The following is a 15,990-nucleotide window of genomic DNA, read 5'->3' on the forward strand; positions in this document are numbered from 1 at the left end:
AGCACATTTGGGGGGTTACAACAGACATCTAATTATCTGTCGTGACAGAAAACCCCTTGGTTTCACACCAGCCTCCAAAAGCACACGCTGGCCAAATTAGCACTGATTTCAGCTCGAAAGACCTATGGCAAAACCTATGGTTTTCCTCCCGATTCACTGACAGAGCTGGCAAGGGGCAGGAAATACCAATACGCCATCCGTCACAAGTAGACAGTGATTGGCTTTCAACAAGCCATACGGCTATGTTTTTTCCCTTCAGTGGGAAAAAAAAAGGAGCAGGTCGGTATTAAGTTCCTCCCGGCAAAGTGTGAAAAAAAAGAGCGAAACTGAGTAGGAATCCCGAGATAAAAAAGGCAGAGCAAGAAGCTAGCTGGGACGCCACACGCTCTGAAATGCATCCCTTGGCTTGCTGATACGACTGCTCCGTTTCTACTTACTTTTGTAAATAACTGAAAAGCAGTGAAATCCGATGAGCCAGCTTTCAGCACAGCTACTAACTGATTGGGACGGAATAGAGCCCTGAGAATTTCTCGGGAAAACGAACCCGACTCCCTTCAGTGGAGTCCACTAACTCACCCAACCATGGTCGCCGATGCCCCTCGCCTGATGTCTGCCTCCCAGAGAAGCTCTGATCTCTGGGCCTGAGTCTTCACGCCTTCATTATCATTGGGAGGTTCCCGCAGACAAACTGCAGATTTGCTATAAAAACGCCTAAAGTGTGTACCTGCTGCCTCAACCGTACTCACCTCGCGGTCTTAGGTCTGCCGCTGTTATAAATAGAATTTTCACTGCCCACAATACAAGGAAATAGCACTTTCTTTAGGCTGACATTATTTTACTTTCAAAGACGCCTTCAGTAAAGACAGCAGAGAATGAAGGCAGGAAAGCACAGGCAGAAATAGAGGCCGGCTTCTTGATTTTTAACTGTGAGGAAGAGAGCAGTACAAAAAACCAAGAAGGTCCACTGGGCATTACCCATGTCGGTGACATTAGGGCACCATGCTCATATCAATTAAGACTGGTCTTAAATTTGGAAATTTAGGGGGTAGATATTACCACAAAAACTGTTAACTTACAGTAAAAAAAATAAAATACTTTTGATAAAGTTTAAAAAGAAATAGAGGCCAGGGGTCAGTTTGTTTCTTATAGGGACCTTTCCTGGGTTCAGAGCTAAGCGCTGGGTGCCTTTAATTCTCCTTTGAAAGTGTGACACTTGATAACCTCCTTGTGAACTGTTTCTCAAAATAGGGCCTGGGCCCTGCGGCCGATCCCTGCGCTGGGAAAGCTGAGCTGGGAGCCTCCACGCTCTGCTGGATCAGCCCCTCCCAGGCCGCACAACTGGCACCTTCAGGCCTGCACCACCCGCTGGCGGGTGCAGAGCTGAGGGGCCAGGCCTGCCCCCTGACACCCAGGGTCCGAAGCAGAGACGGTGGGGAAACGCCATGCTTGTGGAACCCAGGGCTAATGGCCCATCCACCCAGCGCTGGACGGGGGCCTCTGGGGTCTCGTCCCCTTGTGGAAAGGAAGTGGGGAGGCAGGTCCTCCTTTGCGTCGCTGAACTAGCCCACCGCCCTCCTCCCACCTCTGAGGGGATCTGTCTTGGTCCCGCCTTTAGCCTCCATCCACCTCAAACGCCAGATCGAAAAGCTGGGGTGGACACCAGAATTTTTACTGCAAGTCCGTGTTTTCCAGGGAGCAATCACATCCCCTCGACTCAAAGCCAAGCACCTGAAAGGGAGTCTTTGATGTCTGACCTCGAAAAGCTGTCCCTCTGCCCACCACCTAGGACAGCTCCCAGCCTCCCAAACCACGGGCCTGGGGCAGAGCCTGGTTGGAGGGCCCACAGTGTGGGACCCCTTCTTTAAGAGAGAGACCGGAGAGCACACTACAGAAGTCGGTCACGGCCAAACACGGGCAGCCCTGACGGTCCAGCCCCTGGGGCCTGCCAGGGTAGGGGGCCGGCCAGCCTCCCCAGCCCAGCTACCCCTGCTCTGGGCTCTTCCGGCCACCATTCCACACCCAGGCCCACCCCAAAGCCAGAACACGTCAGTCTGGCTGAACAAAAAGCCTTTGACTTTCTAAGCATCAAGGAGAAACTTAGCAGAAACTCAGGTGTCTCCCCAAACTAGGAACTGCCCTCTCCAGCAGGCAAGGGCCTCTTTCAAGTAAGCGGGGCCTAGTCTGCTCGGTTTGTCTTCTGAGAGAAGAAAAGGGGTGCTTCCTGAAATCCAAACTTCCAACCTGCCAGGCCGTCCACAGAGACCCGTCAGGACTCACCCTCCTGCCCAGTGGGGTGCAGAGGCCTCACAGGGAGTGTGGGAAGGTCTACAAATGAGAAAACCCGGTTCCTGTTTGCAAAGGACTCAAAATACAACGGGGGATTCAGACGTGGGGGGATTACAGACGGAGAAAGCAGGATCTTATGAGATGTGCAGAGGAAGAGACGATGAATTCTTCCAGCACAGAGAACCTCAGCCAGTGGCTGCAGTCGGCAGGCTTATGGGGAGGACTGGAGGGGGCCCCCCCAGGGAGGGGAGCAGTGGTGCTGGGTGGGGACTGCCCTCCCGGGCGAGCAGGCTTGAAAGAACCTAGACACCTGTCCCCTTCCGAACAAAGCAGCTCGGGACTGACAGCTGACACCCTGTCGTGTAGCAGATGCAAGCTCGCAGCCCCTCGGACGAGCCTCAGTTCAGACAGCGCCACACAAAGGAATGTGGGCACTGGGGGTGGGGGGCGGGGCGCCGCTTGGGTCCCGGGTCGGCTCCACACCAGCTGTCCCCCTGCAGCTCAGATGCCTCTCCTGGGAAGAGGACCAGGGGCAGCTCCCCCCCACCCCGCCCCGCAGTGAGGGGCACAGCACGTAAAATAAAGTGACCGAGGCATCTGGCACACGGACGCACTCGGGGATACAAGCCCACCTCGCACCTGTCTCATGATCCAGCCCCATGGCAGCCAGTCCCGCCCCCCAACCCCAAGCCCCTCCCCAGCCTGGACTCACTTCCTGACTCAGGGTGGCAGCGGCTCCCTCTTGAAGTCTGAGCCCGCCAGGGATGTGCTGGGCTGGCGACCACCTCATTCTGTCCCGCACACTGGGTCGGCACCAACGCTATACCTGGCTGCCCACCTGGCCTCCGAGCTGGTCCTGGGAGGAGCCCCTTTCCCCAGTTCCGACAACCGCTATTCCTTGCTCTTTGCTCCTTTCAAATCAAAACCGAAATGAGGAAGCAAGAGGTCCAGCTGGGTGCCTGGAGCCCGAAGTCTTTTGTAACCTAAAGCTCGGCGGAGCTCTCCTTCCCTGGGGTCCAGAATCCCCCATCCAATCCCCACAGCCTCGTCAGTGTTTACCCAGATCTCAGCGAAGCCAATTGGCACTCGTTAGTGACTCTTAGAAGTTAAAACTTAATATGCTTTCCAGCTTGATTCCAACCTGTTAATAGGAAAAATAAAGCTTTTGAACAAAGCTACACCCTTCTCTACATCCTCACAACGATTTGTCCACAGTTTTCCCACTATGTTCAACAGAAAGTTACACTGAAAATTTACAAAAACCACTTAAAATGCAGCTAGCAATAATGCTGAAAAATGAACTCAGCTAAGATGTTTCAGCTGAATTCACAGTTAAGCTTTGCTGATGTCAATACACCTAAACTATATGGAGATCAATTAAGTCCCTCTATCATTGTTGTCACTTATAGAATAGAAAAGGCTGTAGTAACAAATTATGCTGTGCATCCCCACAATTCTGTCACTAGCTTCTGAAACCTGAATGTGGTATTACCAAAACATATAGAATTATCATTGTATTTTGTCCATTCTGGGACACCTAGGGAAAAAGCATTAACTTTCAAGAGCTGCCGTTCTTTCAGAAACATTAACATGTTAGCAAAGAAAACAAAAGATGTATTAGAATAGGGCAATATTTACAGGGTGCTTTAGGTAATGACCAGGTCCCCAAGGAGGAGTTAAGTCCTAGAAGATTGAGGGTCATCTTCTGTTTCAAAGCTGTGGGTAGTCTGCTAAGACCCCAACGTGCAGCCCAGGGAGGGATGGCTGATGTCACAGGTGCCTTTGTTGACACCTCAGGCTGCCAGGACTCCTGCCTGACTCCCCTCCAGGACCACAGACACATGGGAGTCAGGCAGGAGGAAGAAATTCCACCCACCTAGGTGGTCACGAAGCTGACAGTGGACGGACTCCAGGCCCTGTTCCCTGCCCAGGTCGGGGGTCAGACTTCCCCGTGAGGGCAGAGTCCACATAGCCATGACCAGCCGGCTTTGAGAGCCTCCCTGGCTCCCCAGGTAGGTCACCTAACATTTACCCACACGAAAGCCCTGTGACTAACGTTCACAGTTGGCAAGTTTCGGGCAGTGAGGGTCCTTCCTCTGGAGCAGGGACAGCTGGACCTCTCCGTGGGCCTTGCCCTTCAGCCCCCTCCCAAGCCCGGCCCCATCAGACCAAGACCCTGCCCTTGCTGGGGTTTCTCTAAGAGGCCCTCAGCACGTGCACCTTCCCGGGAAAGCCCCTCTAACGAGAGGGGGCGGATTTCTCACTTTCCACGTCAAAGCCCCTTTTCAGTCTCAAAGCTGCATCCCAGGGCAGACAGCTGTAACCTACACAGGGGTCATTCTTTGCCCTCCAGCGCTGAAAAAAGCACAGCATCCAACTCAGCTTTCCAGGACCTTTCTTATCCTCGGGGGAAGGCGGGGGGAAACGCTCGGTTTCTCCCAATTTTCCTGAGAGCAGGACACCAGCAAATGCTGGAGGCTGGCAGGCCGACATGGCCAGAGGATGAGAATCTATCAGCCCTGACCCTCAGCTGCAGAGACAGAGCGAGAGGACCAGGGCACCCATTTGGGGTCACACTCATGCCATATCTCTCCGCAAACTGAAATGCTCTATCTTGTTAAGTTAAAGCAAAGAAAAAGAATATGTCGGCTTTAAATACACACCAGCCAGTCTTTTCTGTGTTTCCTACTCAAGGATCCAGTTTGGGGAGCATCCAGCAGCCCCCAGCCCCCCAGCCGCCAGGCTCCAGTCCAGGACCCTGAATCCGTGGGCCACCACTTACCACCACGCTTTCCTCTGCAGAGAACTCTCCCCTCTCATCCCAGGCATCTCTGCCTTGTCCCTAAAGATCCGGGAAATCCTTCTCCCATGAAGGATCCCAGGCGGAGGGAGCCACACCTCCACCCGGCCTCCCTCCATCCCGGGGGCGCCCCTCCCCAGGGGTGCCCGGGGGCTGCCTCCAGCAGTCACTCATTATTAGACATTAAATTTTTATCGCTTATGATTCAATAAACTATATTAGAAACAAGGGCAAGAAACACTCAGCACTTACGGCCCCCTAACTGTTTTACTGTCATCTCTGCCCTTGAGGTTGTTCACAGAATTGCAGCCACTGCGGATGGTGGCTGCTGCCCCTCCTCCAGCTGTGCGTTCAGAAACAGCCATGCTATCTTGTCTTCACCACGGAAACGGGCAAATGCTACAGATAAGGGTGCCCTTTGCTGCTCTGTTGACGGTCCAGACCCGGGGTCAGCAAACATTCTCCAGAAACAGCCAGATAGTAAATATTTGGGTCTCTGTGGGCCGTTTGGTCTTTGCTGCAATTGCTTTACTCCACGGCTCTCCCGGCTTGAGAACCACACGGAAATGAATAATTTGTGTTCCCATAAAACTTCCTTTATGGACACTGAACTTGGATTTCATATAGCTTTCCTGTGTCACAAAATATTACTCACCTTTTGTTTTTTCAAAACTCATTTAAAAATTTCAAGGACATCCTTAGATTGCAGGCTGTCCCAAAAGAGGATCCAGCCCCTTGGCCATAGTTTGCCAACCTCTAGTCTAAACTTATTAAGAAAATGATGGAGAAAATCTTCATGATGCCTATTAGACAAAAGGGCGTTCCGTGTGTAGCCTTTACACTGTGGATAGCGTAACAGTTCAAGGAAAGTTTCTGGTAGAATTCATAGACTCCATCCAATTCAGCAAGGAAGTCTCACACCACTGAGGCAAGTGTGAAATTCCAGCATTCATTGTTTCATCTTTGTCTTTCTTGTTGGAAATGAAAATGTCCATCAACATTCACTCAGAACTACACTTGTCCATCAACGCAACCACGGAGTGCCCGTGTGGGTTCAAGGGTTCCGCAAATTAACAAAATAACGAAAGCATCTGTGATCACCGAGTGACTTTATGTGCACAGCTTCTTGGCTATATTTCCATAACTTCTGATTGGCATTTTAAGTAATTGGTTCCTGCTCAAGGACGCAGAGAAATAAGCTAATTTCCTATTTAAAAAATAATAATGTTGCATAAAAATAAGTATGAAATTAGACGCCTTCTGAAATGGAAGTCTGGACACCTGACAAAGTAAGATTATGACAAGGAGAGAAAGAAAGAGGTTCAACAGTCTGGCAGTCACACCGTCATGTATAAAATAAATATTTCCTCATTCCACACATTTCGGAAAGGTAACAGTGAGGCCCTGAAGCCTCACTGCCCTCATTTGCTGGTTCTCATGAGGTTTCCCTGTCATGTCCTGTAGTCCTTCAGGGCCTGACTCCCTCTCATGGGATACCACAGGCTGCCCTGGCTGAATTCCCCTCCACAATGAACAGTATAGAGAAGGTGCCAGAAAGTTCTAGAGTGGCCGTGAACTGGGCAGCTGCGTTCACGTGCAGGCTGGTGTGGGCTGGCCACGCCCCCTCTGCACCTCCTGTGAAATCACACAATGACATTTCAGAGCCACCCCTTGCTGCTCTTTAATTTTATGATCTTAAGGTTCCTGAGATCCAGAAACAAACAAAAAACATCAACTTGGGGTTTGAACATGGCTGAAACCCTGCCAGGACCTAAGCCAGTGCGTTTTGTAGATACTGGTGACTGGATTTCATGGCACAGGTGCACAGAGGTGACACCCGCAGTTGACCCCCTTGACGGCAGGGAGAGGGCTGTGCCCCGACCCTGGGCCCTGACCCTGCACCCGGGGTCTTTCTGAGGCCCCTCCTCTCCAGGAGCCCTTGTCTGAGGCCTTAACACCTCTGCGTGGACCGACTCATCCAACAGGACGCCCAGCACAGAGGATGCCCTGGTGACGGCTACAAGGGGGAGTCCAGAGCCCAGGAAGCAGCCCCAGTTCACCAGGCCCCAGGAGTGAGCGACAGGAAAGCACGGGACCAGGGCTGCCCAGGTCAAGTGCGGACAGCTGTGCCCGGGGAGACGCTGCCAGGATGCACGGACAGTTCGCTTGGTCCCACTGAGGACAGATGGTCAAAGCATGGCTGAAACTGATGTCGGCGCAAGGCCAGCAGAGTGCAGAGGAGCCAGCGGGAAGCTGTCCCCAAGGTGAAGGGTTTTGACCCTTTGTGGTACAAACCCTGAGAAGCAGCAGAGTGATGGGGGCCCTGGAGCCCACGGCTCTGGTTTTGCCCCGCCCACTGGCTCGGTGGCCTGGGAGTCACTCCACCTCCACCACCCTGGGCCTCGGGTTCACAGAGGCTATGTAGGGGTGACAGGGGTGGCGGGAGTCACCCCTCTCCCAGGGTCGGGAGCATTACACACGTGAACTGCAAACCACCCAAAATACGTAGGGGCTGCAATCATCGGATCTCTTGGAAGTTTAACTATATGCTCGTCATACAAATGTAAACAGTATGAAAGAGAACACAGCACACACACACCAAACTGTCCTATTCTCACTGTCCCCGATCCACTTCCTCAGAAATAACCAGATGTTTGCCCTCCTTCTAGGCTTTTCCCTAGGACTCTACCCGTGTGAGTGTGTGCGTGCACGCGTGCGGGTGTGTTTCCACAGAGTGTGAGAGGACACACCCCCGGAAAGGGCTGCTGAACCCAATTCTCCCAGGGCTGGGCACAGGGCAGCTCTGCTGGACGCCCAGCCCCACAGGCTCCCTTCTTGGGGGAGCTGACCCATTGGAAGCGGGGCCACAGCACAGGCCTAAAGACACTCCATCATTTGTGTGAGTGACCCACGGGCTTGTTCAAAGCTCAGCGCACGTTTCACACACAGCTCTTGCTTATTTCCCGGCAGACGCACCAGTTTCTTTGGGAATCATTTTAATCCCAGCACAGCAACCAAGCACTGACACTCCCACTGGTAAAGGCAACGTTCCCCTCCCTCCTCCGACTGCCAGTTCACTGGCCCAGGGGACCTCGTGTTCCCCACTCCTGCACCCGGCACCCGGCGAGGCTGCTGCAGGCCTGGTCCCTTCCTGGCCGGGCACCTTCCTTGGTTCCTCTTCCCCAAGTGGACAGCTAACCGTCCGGAGAGCTGGGCCTGCCCGGCCCAGGCGGGCTAGCAGGATGCATGCACGCACCACCAAAGTCACGGGAAGCTGGGCTTTCTTCCAACACCATCCACCTCCCAGACAGGGTCCGCAACACCAAGCGAAACACCACCAAAACACACCACCATGGCATGGTTCCGGATGCTGTCTTTAATTGACGACACCAAAAATACCACCTCCGAACAGAGCAAACTGCAACCCATGTTCTATATAAGATGTATACAGATGTTGAAGAAGCTTGAACTGTGTGAATTCATTTGCTGAGTAAATTGGGTCAAAACCAAAGGAGCTTGGGTTTTGTTTTTTTTTGTTTTGTTTTGTTTTTTGCGGTACGCAGGCCTCTCACTGTTGCGGCCTCTCCCGTTGCGGAGCACAGGCTCCGGATGCGCAGGCTCAGCGGCCATGGCTCACGGGCCCAGCCGCTCCGCGGCATGTGGGATCTTCCCGGACCGGGGCACGAACCCGTGTCCCCTGCATCGGCAGGCGGACTCTCAACCACTGCGCCACCAGGGAAGCCCTAGCCTTTGACAGGGAAGGGAGTGAGGTGAAAACAGCAAACAAGAAAAGTACAAGGCATCCTGGAAATTCCGTCATCACCCCTCCAGCAGGACAGATGCCCAAAAAGCTGAATGTGAATTCAGTGTAAATATTATGTAAATTCCTGAAATTTAAGTTTGACAACAAAAATAGTTGATGTTCCCATGCAAACTCTGAAAAATATTGCAGACAAATTTGATAAAGGTTATTATCTTTATTTTAGAAATAGTCTCAACTTAGGTGTGGGCAACAGCGCAAATGCATTTTTACACAAAGAGTCATGCTTTATCAGAGGGTGGAGTGAGGGCTCCTGAGATGAATTTTTCTTAAATTCTTCAACGGCAGATCATCTGAACTACATCATACAGGATTCCAATGCCACTCCTTTTACACTGTTTTCCTAAAGTAATAAAGTTGGTAACTTCCTGCTGAAAGCAGAGCACATTTCTTCACCACCTTATGTGCTCTGATTCTCCCTTTCTATGCTCTGACTTTTGCCCTCAGTAAGAACTTTAATTTATTGTCCCCTTGTCGCTGCCCTGATGAGGTTCCTCCACTCATCAGAAAGCCAACAATGGGGCTCCAAGGCATCACTGCCCGGTCACCAGACCTGCACCTTGCCCTCCACCAGCCAGAAGAGGAACACATCCATCAGGTAAAATGCAGAACTGCTGCTAAGACAGTAGATCGTAAACATTCTCATCACAAGAAAAAAAATGATACTGACGTGCAGTGACGGCTGTTAACTAGACTCATTATTGTGATCATTTCACAATATGTGTACATATATCAAATCCTTGTGTTGTACACGTAAAACGAATACAATGTTGCATGTCAATCATAGCTCAAATAAAATAACACAAAGTCATTACATTAAAATTTTTAATTAAAATAAAATAGTAAAGTAAATAAGTAAAGTAATATAAAGTAAAATAGAATAGAGTAAAACAAAACAAAATTAAATTAAAATAAAATGAAATGCAGAGTCGACACTCCCTTCATAAGCCTCCACGGACTGGCAGGCTGATGCACAAAGCTGTCCCCTTCCAAAGAGCACCAGCCTGTATCCAGCCAGCAGGTGACAGGGGGATACACACTCAGAGAACTTCTCCCCCCAGGTGGCTTTAACGATGACCAGAGCAAAGCAGTTTGTGCCTACAAATGTATCACTGCTCCTTTTTGATTATGATGAAGAATGCTGCCATGAACATTTGCGTCCATTTTTTCGTGTGGACACATGGTTTCCTATGTTCCCACCTAGGATTGGAATTGCTGTGTCAGATGCTTAATCCATGTTTAACATTTTGAAGAACTGCCAAACCATTTTTCGATGTGGCTGCAACATTGTACACCCCTATCAGCAATGTCTGAAGCTTCCAGTTTCTCCATGTCTGTAACACTTGTTGTTGTCTGTCTTTATTACAACCATCCCAGGGAATGTGAAGTGGCATCTCATTGTGGTTTGGGTTTGCATTTTCCTAAGAGCTCATGACACTGAGCATCTTTTCATGTGCCTATTGGCCATTTGGACATCTTTTCTGGAGAAATGTCTGCAGATATTCTCTGGCCATTTTTCAACTGGATTATTTCTCTTTTTATAGTTGAGTTGTAAGATTTCTCCATGTATGTTGGATTCAAGTCCTTCTCAACTATATGATCTGCAAATATTTTCCCCTATTCTGTGGGTTGTCATCTCACTTTCTTGATGGTAGTCTTTGAAGCACAGATTTTTAAAATTTTTATGAAACCTAATTTATCTAATTTTATTTTTTTTGCTTGTGCTTTTGGTGTCATTTCTAAAAAGGCTTTACCTAACCGAAGACCAATAACGATTTACTCCTATGTTTTCTTCTAAGAGTTTAATAGTTTTACCTCTTTCATTTGGTTGTATGATCCACTTAGAGTTAATTTTTGTGTGTCATGTAAGTAAGGGATCCCCCTTTGTTCTTTTGCATGTTATCCAGTTATTCCAATACCACTTGTTGAAAAACTATTCTTTCCTCATTGAATGGACCTGGTACCCTTTTCAAGAATCAACTGACCATAAATGTAAGGGTTTACTTCTGCACTCTGAATTCTGTTCCATTGCTCTAAGTCTATCCACGTGTCTGACTACGCTGGCTTGATTACTGGAGTTTTGTGGTAGGTTTTGAAATTGGAAAGTGTGAGTCCTCCAACTTTGTCCTTCTTTTTCAAGATTGTTTTGTCTATTCTGGGTCCCTTGCATTTCCACATGACTTTTAGAATTATGACATTGAATTCTGCAGAGGACTTCGCTGCAGTTGTTTGAAGAATGTTCTCAGTATGTCCTATTGTTTCCTCCTCATGAGATTCAGATGAAAAACTGTCCTGGCAAAAATGCTCCAGAGGAGTATTGATCATTTCCCATGGCATTACACGAGAGGCACATGATGTCAGGTTGTCCCAGTACTGGAGCCGTTGCGTTACGAGCACCAGGTTAAGGGCCTCGTCCCCAGACTGCTCCATTGCAAAGTGACGCTTTATCCTTCGTAAGTAGCAGGCAATTTGCGGGGCCAGGCGGAGGATGTGTGCACACCCAACTGTCCCACAAACTTTCACCCAGCAATTTTAGCATCCCCTCGTGATCCTTACCTGCTTCAAAGTGGCAAAACGGAGATGGTTTAAATGCATTGTTTCTTCTGAATTTATTCAGCTGACATTTCGCCCTTCTCTCTTCCTCGAGTAACACTGTGAACTTAGGAATTTTTTAAATCGCATACATTGTCATCTATTACTATAATTATTCTTGTCAGTAGAAGGTCCATCAAGCCAACTCTGGGTCTTTTTTGACATAGTTCCATACGTCTTTGACTACTTTCTTGCTTTCTGGCACAAGATTATCCTGTTTAACAACTGTAATAATTTGTTGCTCCACGGATCTCTGCAGGAAAGTACAGTGTAACTGTTGGAAAGTATAGATAGTGTAACTGTTACATATACCTATGCATATAAATACATATGTATTTGTAAAAACAGTGATGTATACACGTATGTATGTATGTACATATATATATATATGGAGAGAGAGAGAGAGAGAGAGAGAGGGAGAGAATATTCATACCACATGTAGCCCTCTCCTCCTTCACTTACAAACTCAGTGCCCACTAACATCAATACATTTGATTTTTCTGCGCTGTCCTGCAATAGCTACAAAATCATTTCAGAATTACAAAAGCAACACCACTATCAACTATAACTGAACTAGCTAAAGCCCCAAGTTTTTTGCCACTTCTTTTGTTCTTAATATATATTTCACTAAAGATGTAGAGTCAGAAAACTCTGTTCAAAAATTATCAGAATAAAGTCTTTATTCTGGGTGGTTGTGTTATCAAAGTTATGGAGTTAGGCTCATTCGTTTCTGTTTGTATTTGACTTTACGATGTCCTTCTTTCCTCTTTGATACTAGTTTGTTCTCTGAATACATAAAACACTCTGTGGTTCATAATCAAATCCAGATAAAAAGGAACATTCACAAAGTCTCACTCCTGCTTTTATGTTACCCACTTCATCCCCACATACCTCCATCCTTCCTGCTATTTTAATTTTTTGCAAAGAAAGCAAATGTATGTGTACCCTCATTTCCCCTTATTTCTTACACAAAAGGTAGGACACCATGAATGGTTTCCATGGGTTTTTTCATTTCACTATGATTACTGGGAATTGTTCCATGTCAGTTCATAATGATTTTTCCCTTTCCTTTTCTTTGGGGTGGGCGGGTGCTGATGCAAAGTAATTTCAATAGATGATGTGAGACTGTGAATAACTTTTTTGTACAAAAGGGCAGGATGGGAGGCATATAATTTCTGGAGATTAAACTGTAATCCTTCCATTGTGGAATTAAGTACCATTTGTGTTAAACTGGGAACTAAACGCAAACTTGTATATAAGAGAAAATACACTGTTAATTTATGTAAGTGGAGACACAAACAAAACAATAACTTCAACATCTAATGTGCAACTTGAATTAAGTCAAATCAAAACAAACTAACTGTCCAAGTTTCAAATAGAATGCTAATAATACCACGTGTAACCCCGGGTCTCCTTCCATTTTCCGTCCATCCCCCTTTTCCTTTCTTTGAGGAATCGAGTGGAAATTATCCTCTCCATGACTCTTCCACATTAGATGCTAGAACCTCCGACTGCCTAGAATTCTCCAGAAAGTACTACTGAGCTCTCATGAGTCTGTCAGCCAGACGGAGTCATCTCTGTGACCCTGTTCCATTCACAAACATCAAAGCCACCATCTGACCTCATGGGGGGGTGTACGTAAGGCGAAAACACCAACCAGCCCCTGGGAAGCTGACCTCAATTTGTTTTACACTTTCTAATGACTGTCCTCAGACCTCGGTAAAGGTGGCTGGTCTAATACATTCTCTGCCTTTGAGTAATGTTTAAAAGCTCTAACCATTTTTTTTTTTTTTTTTTTTTGCGGTACGCGGGCCTCTCCCGTTGCGGAGCACAGGCTCCGGACGCGCAGGCTCAGCGGCCATGGCTCACGGGCCCAGCCGCTCCGCGGCATGTGGGATCTTCCCGGACCGGGGCACGAACCCATGTCCCCTGCATCGGCAGGCGGACTCTCAACCACTGCGCCACCAGGGAAGCCCTCTAACCATATTTAAAAGGCTACTACTTGTAACTGACTTCAATCTCTCTCCATACCTCTCCCCCCGCCCCAAATTAGAAAGCACCTGTGGATAGTTCTAGCTGTTAGCCAAACATATATTTCTTAAAACGAGTAAGAAACTAAAGTGCTGCCTACATGTGAAGCCGGAATCAATCTGAATATTTTATTCTATTTCTAACCCTGCTATTTAGCATATGCCAGATTCTTTTGCTTTAAAATAAATGTTTAAGATGCAAGATGTAATTAAAAGAGGGACCATCGTAGCTACCTCATACTGCAGTCAGGACTAGGGGAGAAAATGTCTGTAAGATTGCCCGGGACACCACTGGGTGTACAGCGAACATTCAGCCAGTGCGAGTGGAGTTCTACACATCATTCTCCGGGAAAAGAGTCACACAGCCATGCTGTGGCCTTTCCTGCATCTCCTCTTCACCAAGTGATTACCGACCAGACAGACGACAGAAAACAGTAATAAGTGGCACTGTCCAGGGACGCACTGATTTGAGGGTAGACCAGTTGCCTGTCACCCTCGTGCGAGGTTGACCCATGGAGTGACATGCCAGAGCTTTGGTGGGGCCCGGGCTCAGCCATGGAAGAGAACAAACAAGAATTCTGAGCCTGTTCTGGCGATGGCGGGGGCTGGACCAGGGAACCCCACCCCCGCTGAGACCTCCTCCCTGCTGCAAGGACAAATGGCCCGCAGGTTCCAGGGTGGACCGGAGGGGCTCACAGCACACCTGGCAGCTGGGAGCCGGGCACTCGGCGGATGTCACCTGGTGAAATTTACCCCACGTGAAGGTGGGCACGATTGTCCCTACACCAACTGGGGAACAATGCTGGCCTGGGAGGTTTCCTCACTCAGCCAGGGTCACTCAGCTGGCCAGCCCCGATCTTGGCCCAGTCCCTGCTCTGTCCCCTGAGCTCCTGCAGAGCAGGACGGCCCATGCTGTGTAGACCCTGCAGCATCAAGGCGGCCAGTGGCCTGGACCCCAGCGCCGGCACGTAGCCATCTCCGCCCCCAGGGTCTGGCAGCTATCTTTACTCCTTGTTCTGACACACCGGCAGCGAAAAGGATCTCTGAAATGCACTCTGGAAGGCTGCACGGCTTAGCTGAGACCCCGGGATTTCATGGCAGCGGTCCAGCGGGTCCAAGCACAAAGGCGGGAGTGTTCCCAGGCAGCGCACCCAGGACTCCAGCCATTCAAACCGACTCCCTCTCCAGATCGCCCTGGGTATGGCTTTCCAGGACTCAGAACAAACGAGCATTCTCGATCTGTATCTACTGGAAGGAACCAAAGGGCTGACGCTGAGGCACAAAAGGTCTTGCCATGAAATTCCCTGCAGGAGCCCCCTCCAGCCATGCTTTCCTCAGGACCTCTGAAAGCCAGCTCTCTGTGCCACAAGCAAGGCTTTGTGTGTCAGAAAAGCCCACTCTTTGGGCCTTTCAGCACACACAATGTCTCGCAGGCAGCAGCCAATTTTAGAGCATGATGGAAAGGCAGTGACCACACCAACATGGTTCTGCGTGTTTCTGGAGAAGCTAGAATCCCACGGAAAAGGAAGCAGGGGAGCTGGCCCCCTAGCAGCAGCACCACCTGGATCAGACTCACTTTCAGCTCCCCAGGGAGCCCTTCTGTGTGCACCTTCTCCAGCACACAGCTGGTTTCCAGTGTGTTCTGTGCTCAGGACGATCCCAGGAGGAGTGGGGACCATCCCCACAGACTAGCAGCGGAAGGGAAAAGCTCAGAGGCGTCATGGGACTGGAGGAAGGTCCCCAACTGCTAAAAAGACAACAGGTGCTCTAATGAGCAGCTGTATTACTTCACTGCCTTGTTTAACTCAGAAATATTTCCTTCCTGACATCCTGTTTCCCTGCATTATTGTGTAAAGTGAAGGATCACTGCTTTTCATCAACCTGGGACTCCACATACAGGACCTCAGCAGAGATAAGGTTTCCTTCACTGCCTCTCCTGGTTCACTCACTATACTGTACATAACACACACAGGATTTTAAGAGGGGATGAGGAAGGCCAGAAAAACAGAACCTAAACAAGGCTGAGGATGCCATGTCCCTTTCAGCTCTCTACAGTAGCCAGCCAAGGCTCTGAGCTTCCCCGTGGGCATAGTAAAGATGGCAAGCACAGCCAGATTGAAAGTTCCATGTCCCAAATCAGGTGGACCTGGAAGACCACTTGTCTGCAGGACCTCATGGTGAGAATACAGTGCTGAAAGTGAACTGTGTCCCTAACAACACACTGAATAAACACCCTAACAGTTTTCCAACAGCTGTTCCTTCCCTCACTAAAGCATATATACCTTGACACCAAGCAAGGTCCAATTCCATGCAGAGTCAAACAAGGCAGTCTCATATGCACCTGTCTCCTGGGTTGGCTTGATGGAGGATAAAAGATGGCACGTCTAAAGCACCACCACCGTTTTATGAAATAGGGAATTCATCTGGTAAAGCCAGAATACTTCTAAGCAATATGCAAAGGT

At 49.1% G+C, this 15,990-nt stretch overlaps 1 protein-coding gene across 3 annotated transcripts in view; it reads right to left on the minus strand.

Moving 5' to 3' along the window:
- COBL (cordon-bleu WH2 repeat protein) overlaps window positions 1-15,990 on the minus strand; it is a 259,545-nt gene that overhangs the window by 195,074 nt on the left and 48,481 nt on the right. Inside the window, exon 1 of one of the 3 annotated variants that reach the window (XM_060020107.1) lies at window positions 3,125-3,442. The exons of 1 other annotated variant lie outside the window; for it this stretch is intronic. The gene's annotated coding sequence lies outside the window, so the exon portion shown is untranslated. Of the gene's footprint in view, window positions 1-2,998; window positions 3,077-3,124; window positions 3,443-15,990 lie in introns of those variants that run through there. One more of the 3 variants, XM_060020106.1, reaches the window with a different exon arrangement.

Source organism: Delphinus delphis, chromosome 9, assembly GCF_949987515.2.
Source record: "Delphinus delphis chromosome 9, mDelDel1.2, whole genome shotgun sequence".
Lineage (NCBI taxonomy): Eukaryota > Metazoa > Chordata > Mammalia > Artiodactyla > Delphinidae > Delphinus > Delphinus delphis.